At 50.1% G+C, this 27,166-nt stretch overlaps 29 non-coding genes across 29 annotated transcripts; all 29 read left to right on the plus strand.

Annotated features, from left to right (window-relative positions):
* Positions 1–4,234: 4,234 nt before the first annotated feature.
* Positions 4,235–4,307, plus strand: Trnaa-agc. The gene has a single exon. It is a non-coding gene; the product is annotated as a tRNA-Ala (tRNA).
* A 1,002-nt stretch (positions 4,308–5,309) lies between these two features.
* On the plus strand, positions 5,310–5,382 carry Trnaa-ugc. The gene has a single exon. It is a non-coding gene; the product is annotated as a tRNA-Ala (tRNA).
* Positions 5,383–5,798: 416 nt separating this feature from the next.
* Trnaa-agc lies at positions 5,799–5,871 on the plus strand. Its single transcript has one exon. It is a non-coding gene; the product is annotated as a tRNA-Ala (tRNA).
* A 1,012-nt stretch (positions 5,872–6,883) lies between these two features.
* Trnaa-ugc lies at positions 6,884–6,956 on the plus strand. Its single transcript has one exon. It is a non-coding gene; the product is annotated as a tRNA-Ala (tRNA).
* Positions 6,957–7,372: 416 nt separating this feature from the next.
* Positions 7,373–7,445, plus strand: Trnaa-agc. Its single transcript has one exon. It is a non-coding gene; the product is annotated as a tRNA-Ala (tRNA).
* Positions 7,446–8,457: 1,012 nt separating this feature from the next.
* Positions 8,458–8,530, plus strand: Trnaa-ugc. The gene has a single exon. It is a non-coding gene; the product is annotated as a tRNA-Ala (tRNA).
* A 416-nt stretch (positions 8,531–8,946) lies between these two features.
* Positions 8,947–9,019, plus strand: Trnaa-agc. The gene has a single exon. It is a non-coding gene; the product is annotated as a tRNA-Ala (tRNA).
* A 1,013-nt stretch (positions 9,020–10,032) lies between these two features.
* Positions 10,033–10,105, plus strand: Trnaa-ugc. The gene has a single exon. It is a non-coding gene; the product is annotated as a tRNA-Ala (tRNA).
* A 416-nt stretch (positions 10,106–10,521) lies between these two features.
* Trnaa-agc lies at positions 10,522–10,594 on the plus strand. The gene has a single exon. It is a non-coding gene; the product is annotated as a tRNA-Ala (tRNA).
* A 1,013-nt stretch (positions 10,595–11,607) lies between these two features.
* Trnaa-ugc lies at positions 11,608–11,680 on the plus strand. The gene has a single exon. It is a non-coding gene; the product is annotated as a tRNA-Ala (tRNA).
* Positions 11,681–12,096: 416 nt separating this feature from the next.
* On the plus strand, positions 12,097–12,169 carry Trnaa-agc. Its single transcript has one exon. It is a non-coding gene; the product is annotated as a tRNA-Ala (tRNA).
* Positions 12,170–13,182: 1,013 nt separating this feature from the next.
* On the plus strand, positions 13,183–13,255 carry Trnaa-ugc. The gene has a single exon. It is a non-coding gene; the product is annotated as a tRNA-Ala (tRNA).
* A 416-nt stretch (positions 13,256–13,671) lies between these two features.
* On the plus strand, positions 13,672–13,744 carry Trnaa-agc. Its single transcript has one exon. It is a non-coding gene; the product is annotated as a tRNA-Ala (tRNA).
* Positions 13,745–14,757: 1,013 nt separating this feature from the next.
* Trnaa-ugc lies at positions 14,758–14,830 on the plus strand. Its single transcript has one exon. It is a non-coding gene; the product is annotated as a tRNA-Ala (tRNA).
* A 416-nt stretch (positions 14,831–15,246) lies between these two features.
* Positions 15,247–15,319, plus strand: Trnaa-agc. Its single transcript has one exon. It is a non-coding gene; the product is annotated as a tRNA-Ala (tRNA).
* A 1,013-nt stretch (positions 15,320–16,332) lies between these two features.
* Positions 16,333–16,405, plus strand: Trnaa-ugc. The gene has a single exon. It is a non-coding gene; the product is annotated as a tRNA-Ala (tRNA).
* Positions 16,406–16,821: 416 nt separating this feature from the next.
* On the plus strand, positions 16,822–16,894 carry Trnaa-agc. Its single transcript has one exon. It is a non-coding gene; the product is annotated as a tRNA-Ala (tRNA).
* A 1,013-nt stretch (positions 16,895–17,907) lies between these two features.
* On the plus strand, positions 17,908–17,980 carry Trnaa-ugc. The gene has a single exon. It is a non-coding gene; the product is annotated as a tRNA-Ala (tRNA).
* Positions 17,981–18,396: 416 nt separating this feature from the next.
* Trnaa-agc lies at positions 18,397–18,469 on the plus strand. Its single transcript has one exon. It is a non-coding gene; the product is annotated as a tRNA-Ala (tRNA).
* A 1,013-nt stretch (positions 18,470–19,482) lies between these two features.
* Trnaa-ugc lies at positions 19,483–19,555 on the plus strand. The gene has a single exon. It is a non-coding gene; the product is annotated as a tRNA-Ala (tRNA).
* A 416-nt stretch (positions 19,556–19,971) lies between these two features.
* On the plus strand, positions 19,972–20,044 carry Trnaa-agc. Its single transcript has one exon. It is a non-coding gene; the product is annotated as a tRNA-Ala (tRNA).
* Positions 20,045–21,057: 1,013 nt separating this feature from the next.
* On the plus strand, positions 21,058–21,130 carry Trnaa-ugc. Its single transcript has one exon. It is a non-coding gene; the product is annotated as a tRNA-Ala (tRNA).
* A 416-nt stretch (positions 21,131–21,546) lies between these two features.
* On the plus strand, positions 21,547–21,619 carry Trnaa-agc. Its single transcript has one exon. It is a non-coding gene; the product is annotated as a tRNA-Ala (tRNA).
* Positions 21,620–22,632: 1,013 nt separating this feature from the next.
* Positions 22,633–22,705, plus strand: Trnaa-ugc. The gene has a single exon. It is a non-coding gene; the product is annotated as a tRNA-Ala (tRNA).
* Positions 22,706–23,121: 416 nt separating this feature from the next.
* On the plus strand, positions 23,122–23,194 carry Trnaa-agc. The gene has a single exon. It is a non-coding gene; the product is annotated as a tRNA-Ala (tRNA).
* A 1,002-nt stretch (positions 23,195–24,196) lies between these two features.
* Trnaa-ugc lies at positions 24,197–24,269 on the plus strand. Its single transcript has one exon. It is a non-coding gene; the product is annotated as a tRNA-Ala (tRNA).
* Positions 24,270–24,685: 416 nt separating this feature from the next.
* Trnaa-agc lies at positions 24,686–24,758 on the plus strand. Its single transcript has one exon. It is a non-coding gene; the product is annotated as a tRNA-Ala (tRNA).
* Positions 24,759–25,771: 1,013 nt separating this feature from the next.
* On the plus strand, positions 25,772–25,844 carry Trnaa-ugc. The gene has a single exon. It is a non-coding gene; the product is annotated as a tRNA-Ala (tRNA).
* Positions 25,845–26,260: 416 nt separating this feature from the next.
* On the plus strand, positions 26,261–26,333 carry Trnaa-agc. Its single transcript has one exon. It is a non-coding gene; the product is annotated as a tRNA-Ala (tRNA).
* The last annotated feature ends 833 nt before the right edge of the window (positions 26,334–27,166 follow it).

Genomic DNA, 27,166 nt, shown 5'->3' on the forward strand with positions numbered 1-27,166 from the left:
TAAACATCTACGCCCCTTCTGGTAATCAAAATAGAGTGCGCAGAGCCCAGTTCTTTGCTACTGACCTGTTATATCTGTTACGAGGGAATCCAGAAGACGTGGTACTTGGGGGTGACTTCAACTGCGTTTTAAAGCCTAAAGATCAAAGGCCGAATTTTAATGGTTGTCCTACTCTCGCGGAAACAGTGCGTCAGCTCGAACTGGAGGACACATGGGAAATACTACATGGGGACCAACGCTGCTTTACATATTACACCGCGCAAACTGCCAGCCGCATTGATAGGATCTATGTGGGGAAAACTCTGCGAGGACAAATATCGGCAACGGAAACGTGGCCCATATATTTCTCAGACCACTTGGCCTACCACTGTACCATTCGTCTGACCCGACAGAAAACGTTCCGTGGCAAAACAGGATGGAAATTAAATGTAGACATCCTCCGAGAGCAAGGGCTACGAGAACGGTTGCAGGAGGTCTGGGAATCGAGTCTACACAGACAGGCTGCTTTTCCGTCTGTCACGATGTGGTGGTGCCACTATACGAAGCCTCGACTTATTAGGTGCTTGAAGGCCTATAGCTACGCCAGGAGCCGCTTGCAAAAGGAGACCTTTGAATTTTACTTTAGATGCCTACGTGATTTATACTCCGAAACGTCTGTCACGCCCGAAAACATCGTACAAATTAAAAGGATTAAGGCAAAGTTGTTACTACTGAAACGGAAACAAATGGAAGGATCCAAAATCCGCTCTAGAGACACCAACAGTACTTCCGATGAACATCCATCCTCGTTCCACCTCGGCAGAGAGAAACGACGGGCAAGACAAAAACTGATCAGTAAATTGAAAACGGAAGATGGCAGCTTCTTGACGACTCAGCTGGGAATAAAGGATTATATCACTGACTATTACCGGAGACTCTATATGGCAGCCCCGACAGATGATGAGATCATCTCCACCATGCAAGATCTTCTAACGGTGAAACTAGCCGAGGCTGACAGGGAGTCACTGATGGGTGAAGTTACTGCGGATGAAATTCAGATGGCCTTGAGGAAGGCTCAGCCTAATAAATCCCCTGGCGCGGATGGACTTCCCATTGAATTTTATAAGGAATACTGGCATCTACTGGAAAATTGTTTTGTGCATATATGCAACGAAATTAGAGCAGGTCTGCAACTACCAGAAGACTTCAATGGCAGTCTCATCGTACTTGTTCCGAAACAACACTCACACGAAGACATCAATCATTTTCGACCGATCTCCCTCCTGAATTCCGACTATAAGATTGTGGCCCGCGTGTTTGCACATAGAATTAAAAACGTCCTAGGGACGATAATCCATCACAGCCAGTCAGCAGCAGTACCTGGACGCAATATCTTCAAAAGTCTTGCGGATTACAGAGAGATCATCTCGTTCAGTGCAATTACACGGCCGACTGCAGCAATTCTTGCTTTAGACCAATGTAAGGCTTTTGACCGGGTTTCGCACCGTTATCTGTTTCAAATTATGAAACATCTTGGTTTCGGTGACGACTTCATTACAGTGATTCAAAATATGTACACCGCTGCCACTTCTAAGGTCATTGTTAATGGTCAGTTAACCCGACCGATTCCTATTGAAAGATCAGTCAGACAAGGATGCCCCATGTCTATGCCTCTCTACGTAATAGCAATTGAGCCACTTCTCCGGATGCTCCATTGCAAACTTCAGGGCTTAACTGTCTACTCATGCAACATCAAATGTATTGCCTATGCGGACGACGTGAGTGCTGTCATACGGTCGGAACGGGAGCTACGGGAGATCACTGACAGTATCGCTGCATACGAACGAGCATCAGGCTCCAAATTAAATTATACGAAGACCAGCTTATTGCCGATTGGGGGAGGCTTTCCGACAGATGGAACTTGTCCCTACAGGTTATGCGAGACTGTCAAACTGCTAGGTATAAAAATGAGCAGTTGCCCTATAAGAACAACGGCAGTCAATTGGAAAGAACTCTTGGCCATCACGAAAGCCTGCCTTCAACACAATAAAAGCAGAGAACAGAATCTGCTTCAACGAGTTTCATTCATCAATACCAAGATCCTTTCCAAAATCTGGTATGTTGGGCAGGTTCTCCCGGTGGTCGACACTATTGCCAGGGCCATCATGTCGGCACTCGGGTGGTATGTTTGGAGGGGTGAGATATTCAAGGTGGGGATCAACGTCGTCACTCTCCCTCCGGCGGAAGGGGGCCTGGGTCTAATAGATGTCCCAACGAAATGCAAGGCTCTCCTCGTACGTAATACACTGCAGTTGTGCCACAAATACCCCGACAGCGCACTTCGTATGGCCATAAGGACATATCACCCATACAACATGCTAATACCAATAAACCTGGGGGAAGTGCACTATAAAGCGAATCATATCAGGATGTTTCTCTTAGAAGCCAGCTACCTGAAGTCGAAATCGAGTGCTCCGTTAAGTGCTCTAACATCTGCTCAACTATATCGTCTGATGAACGAAACTGGAAGAGCCAACCGCATGGTGACGAAGTACCCCTCTATGGATTGGACTAGAATATGGACAAACATCAATAACGGTGTCCTCGGCACTGACGTCCGATCCACTTGGTATAAAATTGTCAATCAGACAATCCCCACTAGAGAGCGACTCCACAAAATACATCTGTCGGTGTCAGACCAGTGTCGAGAATGTAATGTCATCGACACCTTACAACACCGTTGTGCCTGTGGTGAGAACGGCCATATATTGAACTGGTGTCGTCAGACCATGGCATCGATCTGCAGGACAACGACGCAGCACATCTCTCTCACATCGATTCTCCAACCGGATGGAACTTACTATCCGGTAACCAAAAAGAACACGTGGGCGTGGTTGGCAGCGCACACACTGCACTACGTCATTACTGCCCAGGAAGACCGGACATACATTGGCTACAGAGTATACCTAGCCACACAGGCTAAGTTACTGATGAGAGACCCACAATATAAAAGAAAGTTTGCCAATTATATCGCCGCATTACAACTCGTGACGATATGACACACGTACTATGAAGAGACTTTTAAGAGGATGCTAGCCGAACTGATGGATAAACGAACAGGTGTTCAGATTTTACAACCCAAGTTCACTATTATTGTACTTGTACTTTAATTTCTTGATTACATTAGGACTTTGGTTTGTACTATCGTCGATAGTCGAGAGAAAGTTTTCTATTTGTGGCTCACGTTGTGAATGTCACTTTATCCGAAGGAACATTGCCTACCTTCACCCTCCAGCACACCACAGGACGGTCTGCGGACTTCAGCGACGTCTGGCCTCACAACTACGAGAAGGAAACCCGGGCGACAATGAAAGGATCACCTCACGAACGAGGCCAAGCTTTAATGCTTGGGGTATATGAAGTGAAGGCATATTCATTTCGAGAAGACGAGTTTTGAGGATCGCGTGTCAGCTGAGTCAGTACCACCTTGTTGGAGGACGAGCAGGGGACGAAGCAAATATTACTCTTTTCTTTACAGAAGAAGTCTTTTTATTTCATCATGAAGAAAAACAATACGCAGGGGAATGATTTAAAGGAAAACAAGTTTCTTTTCTTTACAGACGAAGTTATTCATTTCATCGTGAAGAAGCAAAAAAAAAAAAAAAAAAAAAAAAAAAAAAAAAAAAAAAAAAAAAAAAAAAAAGTCGTAGAGCATTCGAAAAAAAAAAAAAAAAAAAAAAAAAAAAAAAAAAAAAAAAAAAAGTTGGTAAAAAAAAAAAAGTTGGTAGAGCGTTCGCTTTGCATGTGAAAGGTCCCGGGTTCAAGCCCCGGCGCCTCCATGTTTTGTGGTCACTGCGTGGTAAGTGTTGGTCGCGGCGAGCCTAAAGGCACGCAAGATGTTGCAAAGCCAGCGTCACAGACTCGTATACTGACGTAAGGAGAGCAAGACGTAAATGTGAGGACCGGCTGTTGTCGAGGTGTCATCGAGTGCAAATCTGCCTTAGGTATAACGGCCTAACCTCAATGAAGTCTAGAGAGTGGACAACACGTTCGTCTACCTCAGAGCGTTGGCCGAACGCTATTTTCGACGTCGTGCGTGCCACTTTGATTTTGGCCAACTACGATTCGATACAGAATGCAGGAAACCTGAAAGACACCCTCACGGACACATTGAGAGTAGTGTTTGTCAGCGGAATAATGGGAGTGCAAGGGTCTGTGTCATTGATATGGCTGTATGTAGCGCAGTTCGTCAGCAGGGGGCGTAGCTCAGATGGTAGAGCGCTCGCTTAGCATGCGAGAGGTACTGGGATCGATACCCAGCGCCTCCAGAATTTTTAACACACCAACATGCGCACACTGCCATGCAAGTGGAATAATACACAGCCAGAAAATGTGTCAAGGCAGATACGAGCCAACGATTAGCAGCCACAATTGGCAAGCGTGCTGTAATGCGCACGAAGCACCCTCCTCCCACCACTACACTTAATTTAGAAACAGTACAAGTGTTCCCATAAGATTCTCAAACCTATGTCGCAAAGATCAGCCTTGCGCCGAATTCACAAAAATCCCACTGCACATTCCAATTCTTGACGTGCAGTCGGCTGCTACTGGTGTTGCTAGTTGTGACTGCTGATGACAGATGCCGTAGCAATCAATTCATGGAGTGAGTTGTATGTTTTGCGATACTCTGTCTCTGACAAGCAAGCAGAGGTGACATAGGCGCGAACACAGGAAGCTTGCAGCCCCTCGCTGCCTGCAGACACCGAACAGCCACAGTAGGAGGGCGGCCTAAGTCGTAGGCAAAATGTGCTCATTCGCTTGTGTGCGACGTCAAGCTCTAAATAAGGCTGTCACTAGCGTGAGCGTCGTGTAAAGTCGGAAAAGTCGTCTGCGTGGGTGAGTGCCATGTTTGGGGAGCGTTTCGTAGTTTGCGCAGTGCAATGGAGACGCGGAAAGTTGTTGTGGCCCAGTCTTTTGCAGTTGGACGACAAGAGTGGTACACAGTAGTAAAGTGCGAAGCAGTGAGTTGGCATGAACAGTCGAGTGCACAATGGGTCTTCAGATGTGCTTGTTACCTCAGGTGCTGTGTGATTGTCGACATGGAGTGAAAACGGAGCAACTTGTGACTGTCCCTTCAATTTAAGACGTTAAAAACGGACGGAATTTGCAGTCGTAATACCAGAGCATCGAAACTACTTGGAACTCTTGCGTATGTGAACGTGTCCGCGCCTTTGTACTCTGGTCCCTTCACCCCTGCAAACCAACCAACCATCGCGTCCGTGCACATAAGAGTAGCAAAGAACGGAGATCAGCGCAGCTTGCTTGTGCTTGGGGGCGTAGCTCAGTTGGTAGAGCGTTCGCTTTGCATGTGAAAGGTCCCGGGTTCAAGCCCCGGCGCCTCCATGTTTTGTGGTCAGTGCGTGGTAAGTGTTGGTCGCGGCGAGCCTAAAGGCACGCAAGATGTTGCAAAGCCAGCGTCACAGACTCGTATACTGACGTAAGGAGAGCAAGACGTAAATGTGAGGACCGGCTGTTGTCGAGGTGTCATCGAGTGCAAATCTGCCTTAGGTATAACGGCCTAACCTCAATGAAGTCTAGAGAGTGGACAACACGTTCGTCTACCTCAGAGCGTTGGCCGAACGCTATTTTCGACGTCGTGCGTGCCACTTTGATTTTGGCCAACTACGATTCGATACAGAATGCAGGAAACCTGAAAGACACCCTCACGGACACATTGAGAGTAGTGTTTGTCAGCGGAATAATGGGAGTGCAAGGGTCTGTGTCATTGATATGGCTGTATGTAGCGCAGTTCGTCAGCAGGGGGCGTAGCTCAGATGGTAGAGCGCTCGCTTAGCATGCGAGAGGTACTGGGATCGATACCCAGCGCCTCCAGAATTTTTAACACACCAACATGCGCACACTGCCATGCAAGTGGAATAATACACAGCCAGAAAATGTGTCAAGGCAGATACGAGCCAACGATTAGCAGCCACAATTGGCAAGCGTGCTGTAATGCGCACGAAGCACCCTCCTCCCACCACTACACTTAATTTAGAAACAGTACAAGTGTTCCCATAAGATTCTCAAACCTATGTCGCAAAGATCAGCCTTGCGCCGAATTCACAAAAATCCCACTGCACATTCCAATTCTTGACGTGCAGTCGGCTGCTACTGGTGTTGCTAGTTGTGACTGCTGATGACAGATGCCGTAGCAATCAATTCATGGAGTGAGTTGTATGTTTTGCGATACTCTGTCTCTGACAAGCAAGCAGAGGTGACATAGGCGCGAACACAGGAAGCTTGCAGCCCCTCGCTGCCTGCAGACACCGAACAGCCACAGTAGGAGGGCGGCCTAAGTCGTAGGCAAAATGTGCTCATTCGCTTGTGTGCGACGTCAAGCTCTAAATAAGGCTGTCACTAGCGTGAGCGTTGCGTGAGCGTCGTGTAAAGTCGAAAAGTCGTCTGCGTGGGTGAGTGCCATGTTTGGGGAGCGTTTCGTAGTTTGCGCAGTGCAATGGAGACGCGGAAAGTTGTTGTGGCCCAGTCTTTTGCAGTTGGACGACAAGAGTGGTACACAGTAGTAAAGTGCGAAGCAGTGAGTTGGCATGAACAGTCGAGTGCACAATGGGTCTTCAGATGTGCTTGTTACCTCAGGTGCTGTGTGATTGTCGACATGGAGTGAAAACGGAGCAACTTGTGACTGTCCCTTCAATTTAAGACGTTAAAAACGGACGGAATTTGCAGTCGTAATACCAGAGCATCGAAACTACTTGGAACTCTTGCGTATGTGAACGTGTCCGCGCCTTTGTACTCTGGTCCCTTCACCCCTGCAAACCAACCAACCATCGCGTCCGTGCACATAAGAGTAGCAAAGAACGGAGATCAGCGCAGCTTGCTTGTGCTTGGGGGCGTAGCTCAGTTGGTAGAGCGTTCGCTTTGCATGTGAAAGGTCCCGGGTTCAAGCCCCGGCGCCTCCATGTTTTGTGGTCAGTGCGTGGTAAGTGTTGGTCGCGGCGAGCCTAAAGGCACGCAAGATGTTGCAAAGCCAGCGTCACAGACTCGTATACTGACGTAAGGAGAGCAAGACGTAAATGTGAGGACCGGCTGTTGTCGAGGTGTCATCGAGTGCAAATCTGCCTTAGGTATAACGGCCTAACCTCAATGAAGTCTAGAGAGTGGACAACACGTTCGTCTACCTCAGAGCGTTGGCCGAACGCTATTTTCGACGTCGTGCGTGCCACTTTGATTTTGGCCAACTACGATTCGATACAGAATGCAGGAAACCTGAAAGACACCCTCACGGACACATTGAGAGTAGTGTTTGTCAGCGGAATAATGGGAGTGCAAGGGTCTGTGTCATTGATATGGCTGTATGTAGCGCAGTTCGTCAGCAGGGGGCGTAGCTCAGATGGTAGAGCGCTCGCTTAGCATGCGAGAGGTACTGGGATCGATACCCAGCGCCTCCAGAATTTTTAACACACCAACATGCGCACACTGCCATGCAAGTGGAATAATACACAGCCAGAAAATGTGTCAAGGCAGATACGAGCCAACGATTAGCAGCCACAATTGGCAAGCGTGCTGTAATGCGCACGAAGCACCCTCCTCCCACCACTACACTTAATTTAGAAACAGTACAAGTGTTCCCATAAGATTCTCAAACCTATGTCGCAAAGATCAGCCTTGCGCCGAATTCACAAAAATCCCACTGCACATTCCAATTCTTGACGTGCAGTCGGCTGCTACTGGTGTTGCTAGTTGTGACTGCTGATGACAGATGCCGTAGCAATCAATTCATGGAGTGAGTTGTATGTTTTGCGATACTCTGTCTCTGACAAGCAAGCAGAGGTGACATAGGCGCGAACACAGGAAGCTTGCAGCCCCTCGCTGCCTGCAGACACCGAACAGCCACAGTAGGAGGGCGGCCTAAGTCGTAGGCAAAATGTGCTCATTCGCTTGTGTGCGACGTCAAGCTCTAAATAAGGCTGTCACTAGCGTGAGCGTTGCGTGAGCGTCGTGTAAAGTCGAAAAGTCGTCTGCGTGGGTGAGTGCCATGTTTGGGGAGCGTTTCGTAGTTTGCGCAGTGCAATGGAGACGCGGAAAGTTGTTGTGGCCCAGTCTTTTGCAGTTGGACGACAAGAGTGGTACACAGTAGTAAAGTGCGAAGCAGTGAGTTGGCATGAACAGTCGAGTGCACAATGGGTCTTCAGATGTGCTTGTTACCTCAGGTGCTGTGTGATTGTCGACATGGAGTGAAAACGGAGCAACTTGTGACTGTCCCTTCAATTTAAGACGTTAAAAACGGACGGAATTTGCAGTCGTAATACCAGAGCATCGAAACTACTTGGAACTCTTGCGTATGTGAACGTGTCCGCGCCTTTGTACTCTGGTCCCTTCACCCCTGCAAACCAACCAACCATCGCGTCCGTGCACATAAGAGTAGCAAAGAACGGAGATCAGCGCAGCTTGCTTGTGCTTGGGGGCGTAGCTCAGTTGGTAGAGCGTTCGCTTTGCATGTGAAAGGTCCCGGGTTCAAGCCCCGGCGCCTCCATGTTTTGTGGTCAGTGCGTGGTAAGTGTTGGTCGCGGCGAGCCTAAAGGCACGCAAGATGTTGCAAAGCCAGCGTCACAGACTCGTATACTGACGTAAGGAGAGCAAGACGTAAATGTGAGGACCGGCTGTTGTCGAGGTGTCATCGAGTGCAAATCTGCCTTAGGTATAACGGCCTATCCTCAATGAAGTCTAGAGAGTGGACAACACGTTCGTCTACCTCAGAGCGTTGGCCGAACGCTATTTTCGACGTCGTGCGTGCCACTTTGATTTTGGCCAACTACGATTCGATACAGAATGCAGGAAACCTGAAAGACACCCTCACGGACACATTGAGAGTAGTGTTTGTCAGCGGAATAATGGGAGTGCAAGGGTCTGTGCCATTGATATGGCTGTATGTAGCGCAGTTCGTCAGCAGGGGGCGTAGCTCAGATGGTAGAGCGCTCGCTTAGCATGCGAGAGGTACTGGGATCGATACCCAGCGCCTCCAGAATTTTTAACACACCAACATGCGCACACTGCCATGCAAGTGGAATAATTCACAGCCAGAAAATGTGTCAAGGCAGATACGAGCCAACGATTAGCAGCCACAATTGGCAAGCGTGCTGTAATGCGCACGAAGCACCCTCCTCCCACCACTACACTTAATTTAGAAACAGTACAAGTGTTCCCATAAGATTCTCAAACCTATGTCGCAAAGATCAGCCTTGCGCCGAATTCACAAAAATCCCACTGCACATTCCAATTCTTGACGTGCAGTCGGCTGCTACTGGTGTTGCTAGTTGTGACTGCTGATGACAGATGCCGTAGCAATCAATTCATGGAGTGAGTTGTATGTTTTGCGATACTCTGTCTCTGACAAGCAAGCAGAGGTGACATAGGCGCGAACACAGGAAGCTTGCAGCCCCTCGCTGCCTGCAGACACCGAACAGCCACACTAGGAGGGCGGCCTAAGTCGTAGGCGAAATGTGCTCATTCGCTTGTGTGCGACGTCAAGCTCTAAATAAGGCTGTCACTAGCGTGAGCGTTGCGTGAGCGTCGTGTAAAGTCGGAAAAGTCGTCTGCGTGGGTGAGTGCCATGTTTGGGGAGCGTTTCGTAGTTTGCGCAGTGCAATGGAGACGCGGAAAGTTGTTGTGGCCCAGTCTTTTGCAGTTGGACGACAAGAGTGGTACACAGTAGTAAAGTGCGAGGCAGTGAGTTGGCATGAACAGTCGAGTGCACAATGGGTCTTCAGATGTGCTTGTTACCTCAGGTGCTGTGTGATTGTCGACATGGAGTGAAAACGGAACAACTTGTGACTGTCCCTTCAATTTAAGACGTTAAAAACGGACGGAATTTGCAGTCGTAATACCAGAGCATCGAAACTACTTGGAACTCTTGCGTATGTGAACGTGTCCGCGCCTTTGTACTCTGGTCCCTTCACCCCTGCAAACCAACCAACCATCGTGTCCGTGCACATAAGAGTAGCAAAGAACGGAGAACAGCGCAGCTTGGTTGTGCTTGGGGGCGTAGCTCAGTTGGTAGAGCGTTCGCTTTGCATGTGAAAGGCCCCGGGTTCAAACCCCGGCGCCTCCATGTTTTGTGGTCAGTGCGTGGTAAGTGTTGGTCGCGGCGAGCCTAAAGGCACGCAAGATGTTGCAAAGCCAGCGTCACAGACTCGTATACTGACGTAAGGAGAGCAAGACGTAAATGTGAGGACCGGCTGTTGTCGAGGTGTCATCGAGTGCAAATCTGCCTTAGGTATAACGGCCTAACCTCAATGAAGTCTAGAGAGTGGACAACACGTTCGTCTACCTCAGAGCGTTGGCCGAACGCTATTTTCGACGTCGTGCGTGCCACTTTGATTTTGGCCAACTACGATTCGATACAGAATGCAGGAAACCTGAAAGACACCCTCACGGACACATTGAGAGTAGTGTTTGTCAGCGGAATAATGGGAGTGCAAGGGTCTGTGCCATTGATATGGCTGTATGTAGCGCAGTTCGTCAGCAGGGGGCGTAGCTCAGATGGTAGAGCGCTCGCTTAGCATGCGAGAGGTACTGGGATCGATACCCAGCGCCTCCAGAATTTTTAACACACCAACATGCGCACACTGCCATGCAAGTGGAATAATTCACAGCCAGAAAATGTGTCAAGGCAGATACGAGCCAACGATTAGCAGCCACAATTGGCAAGCGCGCTGTAATGCGCACGAAGCACCCTCCTCCCACCACTACACTTAATTTAGAAACAGTACAAGTGTTCCCATAAGATTCTCAAACCTATGTCGCAAAGATCAGCCTTGCGCCGAATTCACAAAAATCCCACTGCACATTCCAATTCTTGACGTGCAGTCGGCTGCTACTGGTGTTGCTAGTTGTGACTGCTGATGACAGATGCCGTAGCAATCAATTCATGGAGTGAGTTGTATGTTTTGCGATACTCTGTCTCTGACAAGCAAGCAGAGGTGACATAGGCGCGAACACAGGAAGCTTGCAGCCCCTCGCTGCCTGCAGACACCGAACAGCCACACTAGGAGGGCGGCCTAAGTCGTAGGCGAAATGTGCTCATTCGCTTGTGTGCGACGTCAAGCTCTAAATAAGGCTGTCACTAGCGTGAGCGTTGCGTGAGCGTCGTGTAAAGTCGGAAAAGTCGTCTGCGTGGGTGAGTGGCATGTTTGGGGAGCGTTTCGTAGTTTGCGCAGTGCAATGGAGACGCGGAAAGTTGTTGTGGCCCAGTCTTTTGCAGTTGGACGACAAGAGTGGTACACAGTAGTAAAGTGCGAGGCAGTGAGTTGGCATGAACAGTCGAGTGCACAATGGGTCTTCAGATGTGCTTGTTACCTCAGGTGCTGTGTGATTGTCGACATGGAGTGAAAACGGAGCAACTTGTGACTGTCCCTTCAATTTAAGACGTTAAAAACGGACGGAATTTGCAGTCGTAATACCAGAGCATCGAAACTACTTGGAACTCTTGCGTATGTGAACGTGTCCGCGCCTTTGTACTCTGGTCCCTTCACCCCTGCAAACCAACCAACCATCGTGTCCGTGCACATAAGAGTAGCAAAGAACGGAGAACAGCGCAGCTTGGTTGTGCTTGGGGGCGTAGCTCAGTTGGTAGAGCGTTCGCTTTGCATGTGAAAGGTCCCGGGTTCAAACCCCGGCGCCTCCATGTTTTGTGGTCAGTGCGTGGTAAGTGTTGGTCGCGGCGAGCCTAAAGGCACGCAAGATGTTGCAAAGCCAGCGTCACAGACTCGTATACTGACGTAAGGAGAGCAAGACGTAAATGTGAGGACCGGCTGTTGTCGAGGTGTCATCGAGTGCAAATCTGCCTTAGGTATAACGGCCTAACCTCAATGAAGTCTAGAGAGTGGACAACACGTTCGTCTACCTCAGAGCGTTGGCCGAACGCTATTTTCGACGTCGTGCGTGCCACTTTGATTTTGGCCAACTACGATTCGATACAGAATGCAGGAAACCTGAAAGACACCCTCACGGACACATTGAGAGTAGTGTTTGTCAGCGGAATAATGGGAGTGCAAGGGTCTGTGCCATTGATATGGCTGTATGTAGCGCAGTTCGTCAGCAGGGGGCGTAGCTCAGATGGTAGAGCGCTCGCTTAGCATGCGAGAGGTACTGGGATCGATACCCAGCGCCTCCAGAATTTTTAACACACCAACATGCGCACACTGCCATGCAAGTGGAATAATTCACAGCCAGAAAATGTGTCAAGGCAGATACGAGCCAACGATTAGCAGCCACAATTGGCAAGCGCGCTGTAATGCGCACGAAGCACCCTCCTCCCACCACTACACTTAATTTAGAAACAGTACAAGTGTTCCCATAAGATTCTCAAACCTATGTCGCAAAGATCAGCCTTGCGCCGAATTCACAAAAATCCCACTGCACATTCCAATTCTTGACGTGCAGTCGGCTGCTACTGGTGTTGCTAGTTGTGACTGCTGATGACAGATGCCGTAGCAATCAATTCATGGAGTGAGTTGTATGTTTTGCGATACTCTGTCTCTGACAAGCAAGCAGAGGTGACATAGGCGCGAACACAGGAAGCTTGCAGCCCCTCGCTGCCTGCAGACACCGAACAGCCACACTAGGAGGGCGGCCTAAGTCGTAGGCGAAATGTGCTCATTCGCTTGTGTGCGACGTCAAGCTCTAAATAAGGCTGTCACTAGCGTGAGCGTTGCGTGAGCGTCGTGTAAAGTCGGAAAAGTCGTCTGCGTGGGTGAGTGGCATGTTTGGGGAGCGTTTCGTAGTTTGCGCAGTGCAATGGAGACGCGGAAAGTTGTTGTGGCCCAGTCTTTTGCAGTTGGACGACAAGAGTGGTACACAGTAGTAAAGTGCGAGGCAGTGAGTTGGCATGAACAGTCGAGTGCACAATGGGTCTTCAGATGTGCTTGTTACCTCAGGTGCTGTGTGATTGTCGACATGGAGTGAAAACGGAGCAACTTGTGACTGTCCCTTCAATTTAAGACGTTAAAAACGGACGGAATTTGCAGTCGTAATACCAGAGCATCGAAACTACTTGGAACTCTTGCGTATGTGAACGTGTCCGCGCCTTTGTACTCTGGTCCCTTCACCCCTGCAAACCAACCAACCATCGTGTCCGTGCACATAAGAGTAGCAAAGAACGGAGAACAGCGCAGCTTGGTTGTGCTTGGGGGCGTAGCTCAGCTGGTAGAGCGTTCGCTTTGCATGTGAAAGGTCCCGGGTTCAAACCCCGGCGCCTCCATGTTTTGTGGTCAGTGCGTGGTAAGTGTTGGTCGCGGCGAGCCTAAAGGCACGCAAGATGTTGCAAAGCCAGCGTCACAGACTCGTATACTGACGTAAGGAGAGCAAGACGTAAATGTGAGGACCGGCTGTTGTCGAGGTGTCATCGAGTGCAAATCTGCCTTAGGTATAACGGCCTAACCTCAATGAAGTCTAGAGAGTGGACAACACGTTCGTCTACCTCAGAGCGTTGGCCGAACGCTATTTTCGACGTCGTGCGTGCCACTTTGATTTTGGCCAACTACGATTCGATACAGAATGCAGGAAACCTGAAAGACACCCTCACGGGCACATTGAGAGTAGTGTTTGTCAGCGGAATAATGGGAGTGCAAGGGTCTGTGCCATTGATATGGCTGTATGTAGCGCAGTTCGTCAGCAGGGGGCGTAGCTCAGATGGTAGAGCGCTCGCTTAGCATGCGAGAGGTACTGGGATCGATACCCAGCGCCTCCAGAATTTTTAACACACCAACATGCGCACACTGCCATGCAAGTGGAATAATTCACAGCCAGAAAATGTGTCAAGGCAGATACGAGCCAACGATTAGCAGCCACAATTGGCAAGCGTGCTGTAATGCGCACGAAGCACCCTCCTCCCACCACTACACTTAATTTAGAAACAGTACAAGTGTTCCCATAAGATTCTCAAACCTATGTCGCAAAGATCAGCCTTGCGCCGAATTCACAAAAATCCCACTGCACATTCCAATTCTTGACGTGCAGTCGGCTGCTACTGGTGTTGCTAGTTGTGACTGCTGATGACAGATGCCGTAGCAATCAATTCATGGAGTGAGTTGTATGTTTTGCGATACTCTGTCTCTGACAAGCAAGCAGAGGTGACATAGGCGCGAACACAGGAAGCTTGCAGCCCCTCGCTGCCTGCAGACACCGAACAGCCACACTAGGAGGGCGGCCTAAGTCGTAGGCGAAATGTGCTCATTCGCTTGTGTGCGACGTCAAGCTCTAAATAAGGCTGTCACTAGCGTGAGCGTTGCGTGAGCGTCGTGTAAAGTCGGAAAAGTCGTCTGCGTGGGTGAGTGGCATGTTTGGGGAGCGTTTCGTAGTTTGCGCAGTGCAATGGAGACGCGGAAAGTTGTTGTGGCCCAGTCTTTTGCAGTTGGACGACAAGAGTGGTACACAGTAGTAAAGTGCGAGGCAGTGAGTTGGCATGAACAGTCGAGTGCACAATGGGTCTTCAGATGTGCTTGTTACCTCAGGTGCTGTGTGATTGTCGACATGGAGTGAAAACGGAGCAACTTGTGACTGTCCCTTCAATTTAAGACGTTAAAAACGGACGGAATTTGCAGTCGTAATACCAGAGCATCGAAACTACTTGGAACTCTTGCGTATGTGAACGTGTCCGCGCCTTTGTACTCTGGTCCCTTCACCCCTGCAAACCAACCAACCATCGTGTCCGTGCACATAAGAGTAGCAAAGAACGGAGAACAGCGCAGCTTGGTTGTGCTTGGGGGCGTAGCTCAGTTGGTAGAGCGTTCGCTTTGCATGTGAAAGGTCCCGGGTTCAAACCCCGGCGCCTCCATGTTTTGTGGTCAGTGCGTGGTAAGTGTTGGTCGCGGCGAGCCTAAAGGCACGCAAGATGTTGCAAAGCCAGCGTCACAGACTCGTATACTGACGTAAGGAGAGCAAGACGTAAATGTGAGGACCGGCTGTTGTCGAGGTGTCATCGAGTGCAAATCTGCCTTAGGTATAACGGCCTAACCTCAATGAAGTCTAGAGAGTGGACAACACGTTCGTCTACCTCAGAGCGTTGGCCGAACGCTATTTTCGACGTCGTGCGTGCCACTTTGATTTTGGCCAACTACGATTCGATACAGAATGCAGGAAACCTGAAAGACACCCTCACGGGCACATTGAGAGTAGTGTTTGTCAGCGGAATAATGGGAGTGCAAGGGTCTGTGCCATTGATATGGCTGTATGTAGCGCAGTTCGTCAGCAGGGGGCGTAGCTCAGATGGTAGAGCGCTCGCTTAGCATGCGAGAGGTACTGGGATCGATACCCAGCGCCTCCAGAATTTTTAACACACCAACATGCGCACACTGCCATGCAAGTGGAATAATTCACAGCCAGAAAATGTGTCAAGGCAGATACGAGCCAACGATTAGCAGCCACAATTGGCAAGCGTGCTGTAATGCGCACGAAGCACCCTCCTCCCACCACTACACTTAATTTAGAAACAGTACAAGTGTTCCCATAAGATTCTCAAACCTATGTCGCAAAGATCAGCCTTGCGCCGAATTCACAAAAATCCCACTGCACATTCCAATTCTTGACGTGCAGTCGGCTGCTACTGGTGTTGCTAGTTGTGACTGCTGATGACAGATGCCGTAGCAATCAATTCATGGAGTGAGTTGTATGTTTTGCGATACTCTGTCTCTGACAAGCAAGCAGAGGTGACATAGGCGCGAACACAGGAAGCTTGCAGCCCCTCGCTGCCTGCAGACACCGAACAGCCACACTAGGAGGGCGGCCTAAGTCGTAGGCGAAATGTGCTCATTCGCTTGTGTGCGACGTCAAGCTCTAAATAAGGCTGTCACTAGCGTGAGCGTTGCGTGAGCGTCGTGTAAAGTCGGAAAAGTCGTCTGCGTGGGTGAGTGGCATGTTTGGGGAGCGTTTCGTAGTTTGCGCAGTGCAATGGAGACGCGGAAAGTTGTTGTGGCCCAGTCTTTTGCAGTTGGACGACAAGAGTGGTACACAGTAGTAAAGTGCGAGGCAGTGAGTTGGCATGAACAGTCGAGTGCACAATGGGTCTTCAGATGTGCTTGTTACCTCAGGTGCTGTGTGATTGTCGACATGGAGTGAAAACGGAGCAACTTGTGACTGTCCCTTCAATTTAAGACGTTAAAAACGGACGGAATTTGCAGTCGTAATACCAGAGCATCGAAACTACTTGGAACTCTTGCGTATGTGAACGTGTCCGCGCCTTTGTACTCTGGTCCCTTCACCCCTGCAAACCAACCAACCATCGTGTCCGTGCACATAAGAGTAGCAAAGAACGGAGAACAGCGCAGCTTGGTTGTGCTTGGGGGCGTAGCTCAGTTGGTAGAGCGTTCGCTTTGCATGTGAAAGGCCCCGGGTTCAAACCCCGGCGCCTCCATGTTTTGTGGTCAGTGCGTGGTAAGTGTTGGTCGCGGCGAGCCTAAAGGCACGCAAGATGTTGCAAAGCCAGCGTCACAGACTCGTATACTGACGTAAGGAGAGCAAGACGTAAATGTGAGGACCGGCTGTTGTCGAGGTGTCATCGAGTGCAAATCTGCCTTAGGTATAACGGCCTAACCTCAATGAAGTCTAGAGAGTGGACAACACGTTCGTCTACCTCAGAGCGTTGGCCGAACGCTATTTTCGACGTCGTGCGTGCCACTTTGATTTTGGCCAACTACGATTCGATACAGAATGCAGGAAACCTGAAAGACACCCTCACGGACACATTGAGAGTAGTGTTTGTCAGCGGAATAATGGGAGTGCAAGGGTCTGTGCCATTGATATGGCTGTATGTAGCGCAGTTCGTCAGCAGGGGGCGTAGCTCAGATGGTAGAGCGCTCGCTTAGCATGCGAGAGGTACTGGGATCGATACCCAGCGCCTCCAGAATTTTTAACACACCAACATGCGCACACTGCCATGCAAGTGGAATAATTCACAGCCAGAAAATGTGTCAAGGCAGATACGAGCCAACGATTAGCAGCCACAATTGGCAAGCGCGCTGTAATGCGCACGAAGCACCCTCCTCCCACCACTACACTTAATTTAGAAACAGTACAAGTGTTCCCATAAGATTCTCAAACCTATGTCGCAAAGATCAGCCTTGCGCCGAATTCACAAAAATCCCACTGCACATTCCAATTCTTGACGTGCAGTCGGCTGCTACTGGTGTTGCTAGTTGTGACTGCTGATGACAGATGCCGTAGCAATCAATTCATGGAGTGAGTTGTATGTTTTGCGATACTCTGTCTCTGACAAGCAAGCAGAGGTGACATAGGCGCGAACACAGGAAGCTTGCAGCCCCTCGCTGCCTGCAGACACCGAACAGCCACACTAGGAGGGCGGCCTAAGTCGTAGGCGAAATGTGCTCATTCGCTTGTGTGCGACGTCAAGCTCTAAATAAGGCTGTCACTAGCGTGAGCGTTGCGTGAGCGTCGTGTAAAGTCGGAAAAGTCGTCTGCGTGGGTGAGTGGCATGTTTGGGGAGCGTTTCGTAGTTTGCGCAGTGCAATGGAGACGCGGAAAGTTGTTGTGGCCCAGTCTTTTGCAGTTGGACGACAAGAGTGGTACACAGTAGTAAAGTGCGAGGCAGTGAGTTGGCATGAACAGTCGAGTGCACAATGGGTCTTCAGATGTGCTTGTTACCTCAGGTGCTGTGTGATTGTCGACATGGAGTGAAAACGGAGCAACTTGTGACTGTCCCTTCAATTTAAGACGTTAAAAACGGACGGAATTTGCAGTCGTAATACCAGAGCATCGAAACTACTTGGAACTCTTGCGTATGTGAACGTGTCCGCGCCTTTGTACTCTGGTCCCTTCACCCCTGCAAACCAACCAACCATCGTGTCCGTGCACATAAGAGTAGCAAAGAACGGAGAACAGCGCAGCTTGGTTGTGCTTGGGGGCGTAGCTCAGTTGGTAGAGCGTTCGCTTTGCATGTGAAAGGTCCCGGGTTCAAACCCCGGCGCCTCCATGTTTTGTGGTCAGTGCGTGGTAAGTGTTGGTCGCGGCGAGCCTAAAGGCACGCAAGATGTTGCAAAGCCAGCGTCACAGACTCGTATACTGACGTAAGGAGAGCAAGACGTAAATGTGAGGACCGGCTGTTGTCGAGGTGTCATCGAGTGCAAATCTGCCTTAGGTATAACGGCCTAACCTCAATGAAGTCTAGAGAGTGGACAACACGTTCGTCTACCTCAGAGCGTTGGCCGAACGCTATTTTCGACGTCGTGCGTGCCACTTTGATTTTGGCCAACTACGATTCGATACAGAATGCAGGAAACCTGAAAGACACCCTCACGGACACATTGAGAGTAGTGTTTGTCAGCGGAATAATGGGAGTGCAAGGGTCTGTGCCATTGATATGGCTGTATGTAGCGCAGTTCGTCAGCAGGGGGCGTAGCTCAGATGGTAGAGCGCTCGCTTAGCATGCGAGAGGTACTGGGATCGATACCCAGCGCCTCCAGAATTTTTAACACACCAACATGCGCACACTGCCATGCAAGTGGAATAATTCACAGCCAGAAAATGTGTCAAGGCAGATACGAGCCAACGATTAGCAGCCACAATTGGCAAGCGCGCTGTAATGCGCACGAAGCACCCTCCTCCCACCACTACACTTAATTTAGAAACAGTACAAGTGTTCCCATAAGATTCTCAAACCTATGTCGCAAAGATCAGCCTTGCGCCGAATTCACAAAAATCCCACTGCACATTCCAATTCTTGACGTGCAGTCGGCTGCTACTGGTGTTGCTAGTTGTGACTGCTGATGACAGATGCCGTAGCAATCAATTCATGGAGTGAGTTGTATGTTTTGCGATACTCTGTCTCTGACAAGCAAGCAGAGGTGACATAGGCGCGAACACAGGAAGCTTGCAGCCCCTCGCTGCCTGCAGACACCGAACAGCCACACTAGGAGGGCGGCCTAAGTCGTAGGCGAAATGTGCTCATTCGCTTGTGTGCGACGTCAAGCTCTAAATAAGGCTGTCACTAGCGTGAGCGTTGCGTGAGCGTCGTGTAAAGTCGGAAAAGTCGTCTGCGTGGGTGAGTGGCATGTTTGGGGAGCGTTTCGTAGTTTGCGCAGTGCAATGGAGACGCGGAAAGTTGTTGTGGCCCAGTCTTTTGCAGTTGGACGACAAGAGTGGTACACAGTAGTAAAGTGCGAGGCAGTGAGTTGGCATGAACAGTCGAGTGCACAATGGGTCTTCAGATGTGCTTGTTACCTCAGGTGCTGTGTGATTGTCGACATGGAGTGAAAACGGAGCAACTTGTGACTGTCCCTTCAATTTAAGACGTTAAAAACGGACGGAATTTGCAGTCGTAATACCAGAGCATCGAAACTACTTGGAACTCTTGCGTATGTGAACGTGTCCGCGCCTTTGTACTCTGGTCCCTTCACCCCTGCAAACCAACCAACCATCGTGTCCGTGCACATAAGAGTAGCAAAGAACGGAGAACAGCGCAGCTTGGTTGTGCTTGGGGGCGTAGCTCAGTTGGTAGAGCGTTCGCTTTGCATGTGAAAGGTCCCGGGTTCAAACCCCGGCGCCTCCATGTTTTGTGGTCAGTGCGTGGTAAGTGTTGGTCGCGGCGAGCCTAAAGGCACGCAAGATGTTGCAAAGCCAGCGTCACAGACTCGTATACTGACGTAAGGAGAGCAAGACGTAAATGTGAGGACCGGCTGTTGTCGAGGTGTCATCGAGTGCAAATCTGCCTTAGGTATAACGGCCTAACCTCAATGAAGTCTAGAGAGTGGACAACACGTTCGTCTACCTCAGAGCGTTGGCCGAACGCTATTTTCGACGTCGTGCGTGCCACTTTGATTTTGGCCAACTACGATTCGATACAGAATGCAGGAAACCTGAAAGACACCCTCACGGACACATTGAGAGTAGTGTTTGTCAGCGGAATAATGGGAGTGCAAGGGTCTGTGCCATTGATATGGCTGTATGTAGCGCAGTTCGTCAGCAGGGGGCGTAGCTCAGATGGTAGAGCGCTCGCTTAGCATGCGAGAGGTACTGGGATCGATACCCAGCGCCTCCAGAATTTTTAACACACCAACATGCGCACACTGCCATGCAAGTGGAATAATTCACAGCCAGAAAATGTGTCAAGGCAGATACGAGCCAACGATTAGCAGCCACAATTGGCAAGCGTGCTGTAATGCGCACGAAGCACCCCCCTCCCACCACTACACTTAATTTAGAAACAGTACAAGTGTTCCCATAAGATTCTCAAACCTATGTCGCAAAGATCAGCCTTGCGCCGAATTCACAAAAATCCCACTGCACATTCCAATTCTTGACGTGCAGTCGGCTGCTACTGGTGTTGCTAGTTGTGACTGCTGATGACAGATGCCGTAGCAATCAATTCATGGAGTGAGTTGTATGTTTTGCGATACTCTGTCTCTGACAAGCAAGCAGAGGTGACATAGGCGCGAACACAGGAAGCTTGCAGCCCCTCGCTGCCTGCAGACACCGAACAGCCACACTAGGAGGGCGGCCTAAGTCGTAGGCGAAATGTGCTCATTCGCTTGTGTGCGACGTCAAGCTCTAAATAAGGCTGTCACTAGCGTGAGCGTTGCGTGAGCGTCGTGTAAAGTCGGAAAAGTCGTCTGCGTGGGTGAGTGGCATGTTTGGGGAGCGTTTCGTAGTTTGCGCAGTGCAATGGAGACGCGGAAAGTTGTTGTGGCCCAGTCTTTTGCAGTTGGACGACAAGAGTGGTACACAGTAGTAAAGTGCGAGGCAGTGAGTTGGCATGAACAGTCGAGTGCACAATGGGTCTTCAGATGTGCTTGTTACCTCAGGTGCTGTGTGATTGTCGACATGGAGTGAAAACGGAGCAACTTGTGACTGTCCCTTCAATTTAAGACGTTAAAAACGGACGGAATTTGCAGTCGTAATACCAGAGCATCGAAACTACTTGGAACTCTTGCGTATGTGAACGTGTCCGCGCCTTTGTACTCTGGTCCCTTCACCCCTGCAAACCAACCAACCATCGTGTCCGTGCACATAAGAGTAGCAAAGAACGGAGAACAGCGCAGCTTGGTTGTGCTTGGGGGCGTAGCTCAGTTGGTAGAGCGTTCGCTTTGCATGTGAAAGGTCCCGGGTTCAAACCCCGGCGCCTCCATGTTTTGTGGTCAGTGCGTGGTAAGTGTTGGTCGCGGCGAGCCTAAAGGCACGCAAGATGTTGCAAAGCCAGCGTCACAGACTCGTATACTGACGTAAGGAGAGCAAGACGTAAATGTGAGGACCGGCTGTTGTCGAGGTGTCATCGAGTGCAAATCTGCCTTAGGTATAACGGCCTAACCTCAATGAAGTCTAGAGAGTGGACAACACGTTCGTCTACCTCAGAGCGTTGGCCGAACGCTATTTTCGACGTCGTGCGTGCCACTTTGATTTTGGCCAACTACGATTCGATACAGAATGCAGGAAACCTGAAAGACACCCTCACGGACACATTGAGAGTAGTGTTTGTCAGCGGAATAATGGGAGTGCAAGGGTCTGTGCCATTGATATGGCTGTATGTAGCGCAGTTCGTCAGCAGGGGGCGTAGCTCAGATGGTAGAGCGCTCGCTTAGCATGCGAGAGGTACTGGGATCGATACCCAGCGCCTCCAGAATTTTTAACACACCAACATGCGCACACTGCCATGCAAGTGGAATAATTCACAGCCAGAAAATGTGTCAAGGCAGATACGAGCCAACGATTAGCAGCCACAATTGGCAAGCGTGCTGTAATGCGCACGAAGCACCCCCCTCCCACCACTACACTTAATTTAGAAACAGTACAAGTGTTCCCATAAGATTCTCAAACCTATGTCGCAAAGATCAGCCTTGCGCCGAATTCACAAAAATCCCACTGCACATTCCAATTCTTGACGTGCAGTCGGCTGCTACTGGTGTTGCTAGTTGTGACTGCTGATGACAGATGCCGTAGCAATCAATTCATGGAGTGAGTTGTATGTTTTGCGATACTCTGTCTCTGACAAGCAAGCAGAGGTGACATAGGCGCGAACACAGGAAGCTTGCAGCCCCTCGCTGCCTGCAGACACCGAACAGCCACACTAGGAGGGCGGCCTAAGTCGTAGGCGAAATGTGCTCATTCGCTTGTGTGCGACGTCAAGCTCTAAATAAGGCTGTCACTAGCGTGAGCGTTGCGTGAGCGTCGTGTAAAGTCGGAAAAGTCGTCTGCGTGGGTGAGTGGCATGTTTGGGGAGCGTTTCGTAGTTTGCGCAGTGCAATGGAGACGCGGAAAGTTGTTGTGGCCCAGTCTTTTGCAGTTGGACGACAAGAGTGGTACACAGTAGTAAAGTGCGAGGCAGTGAGTTGGCATGAACAGTCGAGTGCACAATGGGTCTTCAGATGTGCTTGTTACCTCAGGTGCTGTGTGATTGTCGACATGGAGTGAAAACGGAGCAACTTGTGACTGTCCCTTCAATTTAAGACGTTAAAAACGGACGGAATTTGCAGTCGTAATACCAGAGCATCGAAACTACTTGGAACTCTTGCGTATGTGAACGTGTCCGCGCCTTTGTACTCTGGTCCCTTCACCCCTGCAAACCAACCAACCATCGTGTCCGTGCACATAAGAGTAGCAAAGAACGGAGAACAGCGCAGCTTGGTTGTGCTTGGGGGCGTAGCTCAGTTGGTAGAGCGTTCGCTTTGCATGTGAAAGGTCCCGGGTTCAAACCCCGGCGCCTCCATGTTTTGTGGTCAGTGCGTGGTAAGTGTTGGTCGCGGCGAGCCTAAAGGCACGCAAGATGTTGCAAAGCCAGCGTCACAGACTCGTATACTGACGTAAGGAGAGCAAGACGTAAATGTGAGGACCGGCTGTTGTCGAGGTGTCATCGAGTGCAAATCTGCCTTAGGTATAACGGCCTAACCTCAATGAAGTCTAGAGAGTGGACAACACGTTCGTCTACCTCAGAGCGTTGGCCGAACGCTATTTTCGATGTCGTGCGTGCCACTTTGATTTTGGCCAACTACGATTCGATACAGAATGCAGGAAACCTGAAAGACACCCTCACGGGCACATTGAGAGTAGTGTTTGTCAGCGGAATAATGGGAGTGCAAGGGTCTGTGCCATTGATATGGCTGTATGTAGCGCAGTTCGTCAGCAGGGGGCGTAGCTCAGATGGTAGAGCGCTCGCTTAGCATGCGAGAGGTACTGGGATCGATACCCAGCGCCTCCAGAATTTTTAACACACCAACATGCGCACACTGCCATGCAAGTGGAATAATTCACAGCCAGAAAATGTGTCAAGGCAGATACGAGCCAACGATTAGCAGCCACAATTGGCAAGCGTGCTGTAATGCGCACGAAGCACCCTCCTCCCACCACTACACTTAATTTAGAAACAGTACAAGTGTTCCCATAAGATTCTCAAACCTATGTCGCAAAGATCAGCCTTGCGCCGAATTCACAAAAATCCCACTGCACATTCCAATTCTTGACGTGCAGTCGGCTGCTACTGGTGTTGCTAGTTGTGACTGCTGATGACAGATGCCGTAGCAATCAATTCATGGAGTGAGTTGTATGTTTTGCGATACTCTGTCTCTGACAAGCAAGCAGAGGTGACATAGGCGCGAACACAGGAAGCTTGCAGCCCCTCGCTGCCTGCAGACACCGAACAGCCACACTAGGAGGGCGGCCTAAGTCGTAGGCGAAATGTGCTCATTCGATTGTGTGCGACGTCAAGCTCTAAATAAGGCTGTCACTAGCGTGAGCGTCGTGTAAAGTCGGAAAAGTCGTCTGCGTGGGTGAGTGGCATGTTTGGGGAGCGTTTCGTAGTTTGCGCAGTGCAATGGAGACGCGGAAAGTTGTTGTGGCCCAGTCTTTTGCAGTTGGACGACAAGAGTGGTACACAGTAGTAAAGTGCGAGGCAGTGAGTTGGCATGAACAGTCGAGTGCACAATGGGTCTTCAGATGTGCTTGTTACCTCAGGTGCTGTGTGATTGTCGACATGGAGTGAAAACGGAGCAACTTGTGACTGTCCCTTCAATTTAAGACGTTAAAAACGGACGGAATTTGCAGTCGTAATACCAGAGCATCGAAACTACTTGGAACTCTTGCGTATGTGAACGTGTCCGCGCCTTTGTACTCTGGTCCCTTCACCCCTGCAAACCAACCAACCATCGTGTCCGTGCACATAAGAGTAGCAAAGAACGGAGAACAGCGCAGCTTGGTTGTGCTTGGGGGCGTAGCTCAGTTGGTAGAGCGTTCGCTTTGCATGTGAAAGGTCCCGGGTTCAAACCCCGGCGCCTCCATGTTTTGTGGTCAGTGCGTGGTAAGTGTTGGTCGCGGCGAGCCTAAAGGCACGCAAGATGTTGCAAAGCCAGCGTCACAGACTCGTATACTGACGTAAGGAGAGCAAGACGTAAATGTGAGGACCGGCTGTTGTCGAGGTGTCATCGAGTGCAAATCTGCCTTAGGTATAACGGCCTAACCTCAATGAAGTCTAGAGAGTGGACAACACGTTCGTCTACCTCAGAGCGTTGGCCGAACGCTATTTTCGACGTCGTGCGTGCCACTTTGATTTTGGCCAACTACGATTCGATACAGAATGCAGGAAACCTGAAAGACACCCTCACGGGCACATTGAGAGTAGTGTTTGTCAGCGGAATAATGGGAGTGCAAGGGTCTGTGCCATTGATATGGCTGTATGTAGCGCAGTTCGTCAGCAGGGGGCGTAGCTCAGATGGTAGAGCGCTCGCTTAGCATGCGAGAGGTACTGGGATCGATACCCAGCGCCTCCAGAATTTTTAACACACCAACATGCGCACACTGCCATGCAAGTGGAATAATTCACAGCCAGAAAATGTGTCAAGGCAGATACGAGCCAACGATTAGCAGCCACAATTGGCAAGCGTGCTGTAATGCGCACGAAGCACCCTCCTCCCACCACTACACTTAATTTAGAAACAGTACAAGTGTTCCCATAAGATTCTCAAACCTATGTCGCAAAGATCAGCCTTGCGCCGAATTCACAAAAATCCCACTGCACATTCCAATTCTTGACGTGCAGTCGGCTGCTACTGGTGTTGCTAGTTGTGACTGCTGATGACAGATGCCGTAGCAATCAATTCATGGAGTGAGTTGTATGTTTTGCGATACTCTGTCTCTGACAAGCAAGCAGAGGTGACATAGGCGCGAACACAGGAAGCTTGCAGCCCCTCGCTGCCTGCAGACACCGAACAGCCACACTAGGAGGGCGGCCTAAGTCGTAGGCGAAATGTGCTCATTCGATTGTGTGCGACGTCAAGCTCTAAATAAGGCTGTCACTAGCGTGAGCGTTGCGTGAGCGTCGTGTAAAGTCGGAAAAGTCGTCTGCGTGGGTGAGTGGCATGTTTGGGGAGCGTTTCGTAGTTTGCGCAGTGCAATGGAGACGCGGAAAGTTGTTGTGGCCCAGTCTTTTGCAGTTGGACGACAAGAGTGGTACACAGTAGTAAAGTGCGAGGCAGTGAGTTGGCATGAACAGTCGAGTGCACAATGGGTCTTCAGATGTGCTTGTTACCTCAGGTGCTGTGTGATTGTCGACATGGAGTGAAAACGGAGCAACTTGTGACTGTCCCTTCAATTTAAGACGTTAAAAACGGACGGAATTTGCAGTCGTAATACCAGAGCATCGAAACTACTTGGAACTCTTGCGTATGTGAACGTGTCCGCGCCTTTGTACTCTGGTCCCTTCACCCCTGCAAACCAACCAACCATCGTGTCCGTGCACATAAGAGTAGCAAAGAACGGAGAACAGCGCAGCTTGGTTGTGCTTGGGGGCGTAGCTCAGTTGGTAGAGCGTTCGCTTTGCATGTGAAAGGTCCCGGGTTCAAACCCCGGCGCCTCCATGTTTTGTGGTCAGTGCGTGGTAAGTGTTGGTCGCGGCGAGCCTAAAGGCACGCAAGATGTTGCAAAGCCAGCGTCACAGACTCGTATACTGACGTAAGGAGAGCAAGACGTAAATGTGAGGACCGGCTGTTGTCGAGGTGTCATCGAGTGCAAATCTGCCTTAGGTATAACGGCCTAACCTCAATGAAGTCTAGAGAGTGGACAACACGTTCGTCTACCTCAGAGCGTTGGCCGAACGCTATTTTCGACGTCGTGCGTGCCACTTTGATTTTGGCCAACTACGATTCGATACAGAATGCAGGAAACCTGAAAGACACCCTCACGGGCACATTGAGAGTAGTGTTTGTCAGCGGAATAATGGGAGTGCAAGGGTCTGTGCCATTGATATGGCTGTATGTAGCGCAGTTCGTCAGCAGGGGGCGTAGCTCAGATGGTAGAGCGCTCGCTTAGCATGCGAGAGGTACTGGGATCGATACCCAGCGCCTCCAGAATTTTTAACACACCAACATGCGCACACTGCCATGCAAGTGGAATAATTCACAGCCAGAAAATGTGTCAAGGCAGATACGAGCCAACGATTAGCAGCCACAATTGGCAAGCGTGCTGTAATGCGCACGAAGCACCCTCCTCCCACCACTACACTTAATTTAGAAACAGTACAAGTGTTCCCATAAGATTCTCAAACCTATGTCGCAAAGATCAGCCTTGCGCCGAATTCACAAAAATCCCACTGCACATTCCAATTCTTGACGTGCAGTCGGCTGCTACTGGTGTTGCTAGTTGTGACTGCTGATGACAGATGCCGTAGCAATCAATTCATGGAGTGAGTTGTATGTTTTGCGATACTCTGTCTCTGACAAGCAAGCAGAGGTGACATAGGCGCGAACACAGGAAGCTTGCAGCCCCTCGCTGCCTGCAGACACCGAACAGCCACACTAGGAGGGCGGCCTAAGTCGTAGGCGAAATGTGCTCATTCGATTGTGTGCGACGTCAAGCTCTAAATAAGGCTGTCACTAGCGTGAGCGTTGCGTGAGCGTCGTGTAAAGTCGGAAAAGTCGTCTGCGTGGGTGAGTGGCATGTTTGGGGAGCGTTTCGTAGTTTGCGCAGTGCAATGGAGACGCGGAAAGTTGTTGTGGCCCAGTCTTTTGCAGTTGGACGACAAGAGTGGTACACAGTAGTAAAGTGCGAGGCAGTGAGTTGGCATGAACAGTCGAGTGCACAATGGGTCTTCAGATGTGCTTGTTACCTCAGGTGCTGTGTGATTGTCGACATGGAGTGAAAACGGAGCAACTTGTGACTGTCCCTTCAATTTAAGACGTTA

The sequence above is a fragment of the Schistocerca americana genome, unplaced genomic scaffold (genome assembly GCF_021461395.2).
Source record: "Schistocerca americana isolate TAMUIC-IGC-003095 unplaced genomic scaffold, iqSchAmer2.1 HiC_scaffold_872, whole genome shotgun sequence".
Lineage (NCBI taxonomy): Eukaryota > Metazoa > Arthropoda > Insecta > Orthoptera > Acrididae > Schistocerca > Schistocerca americana.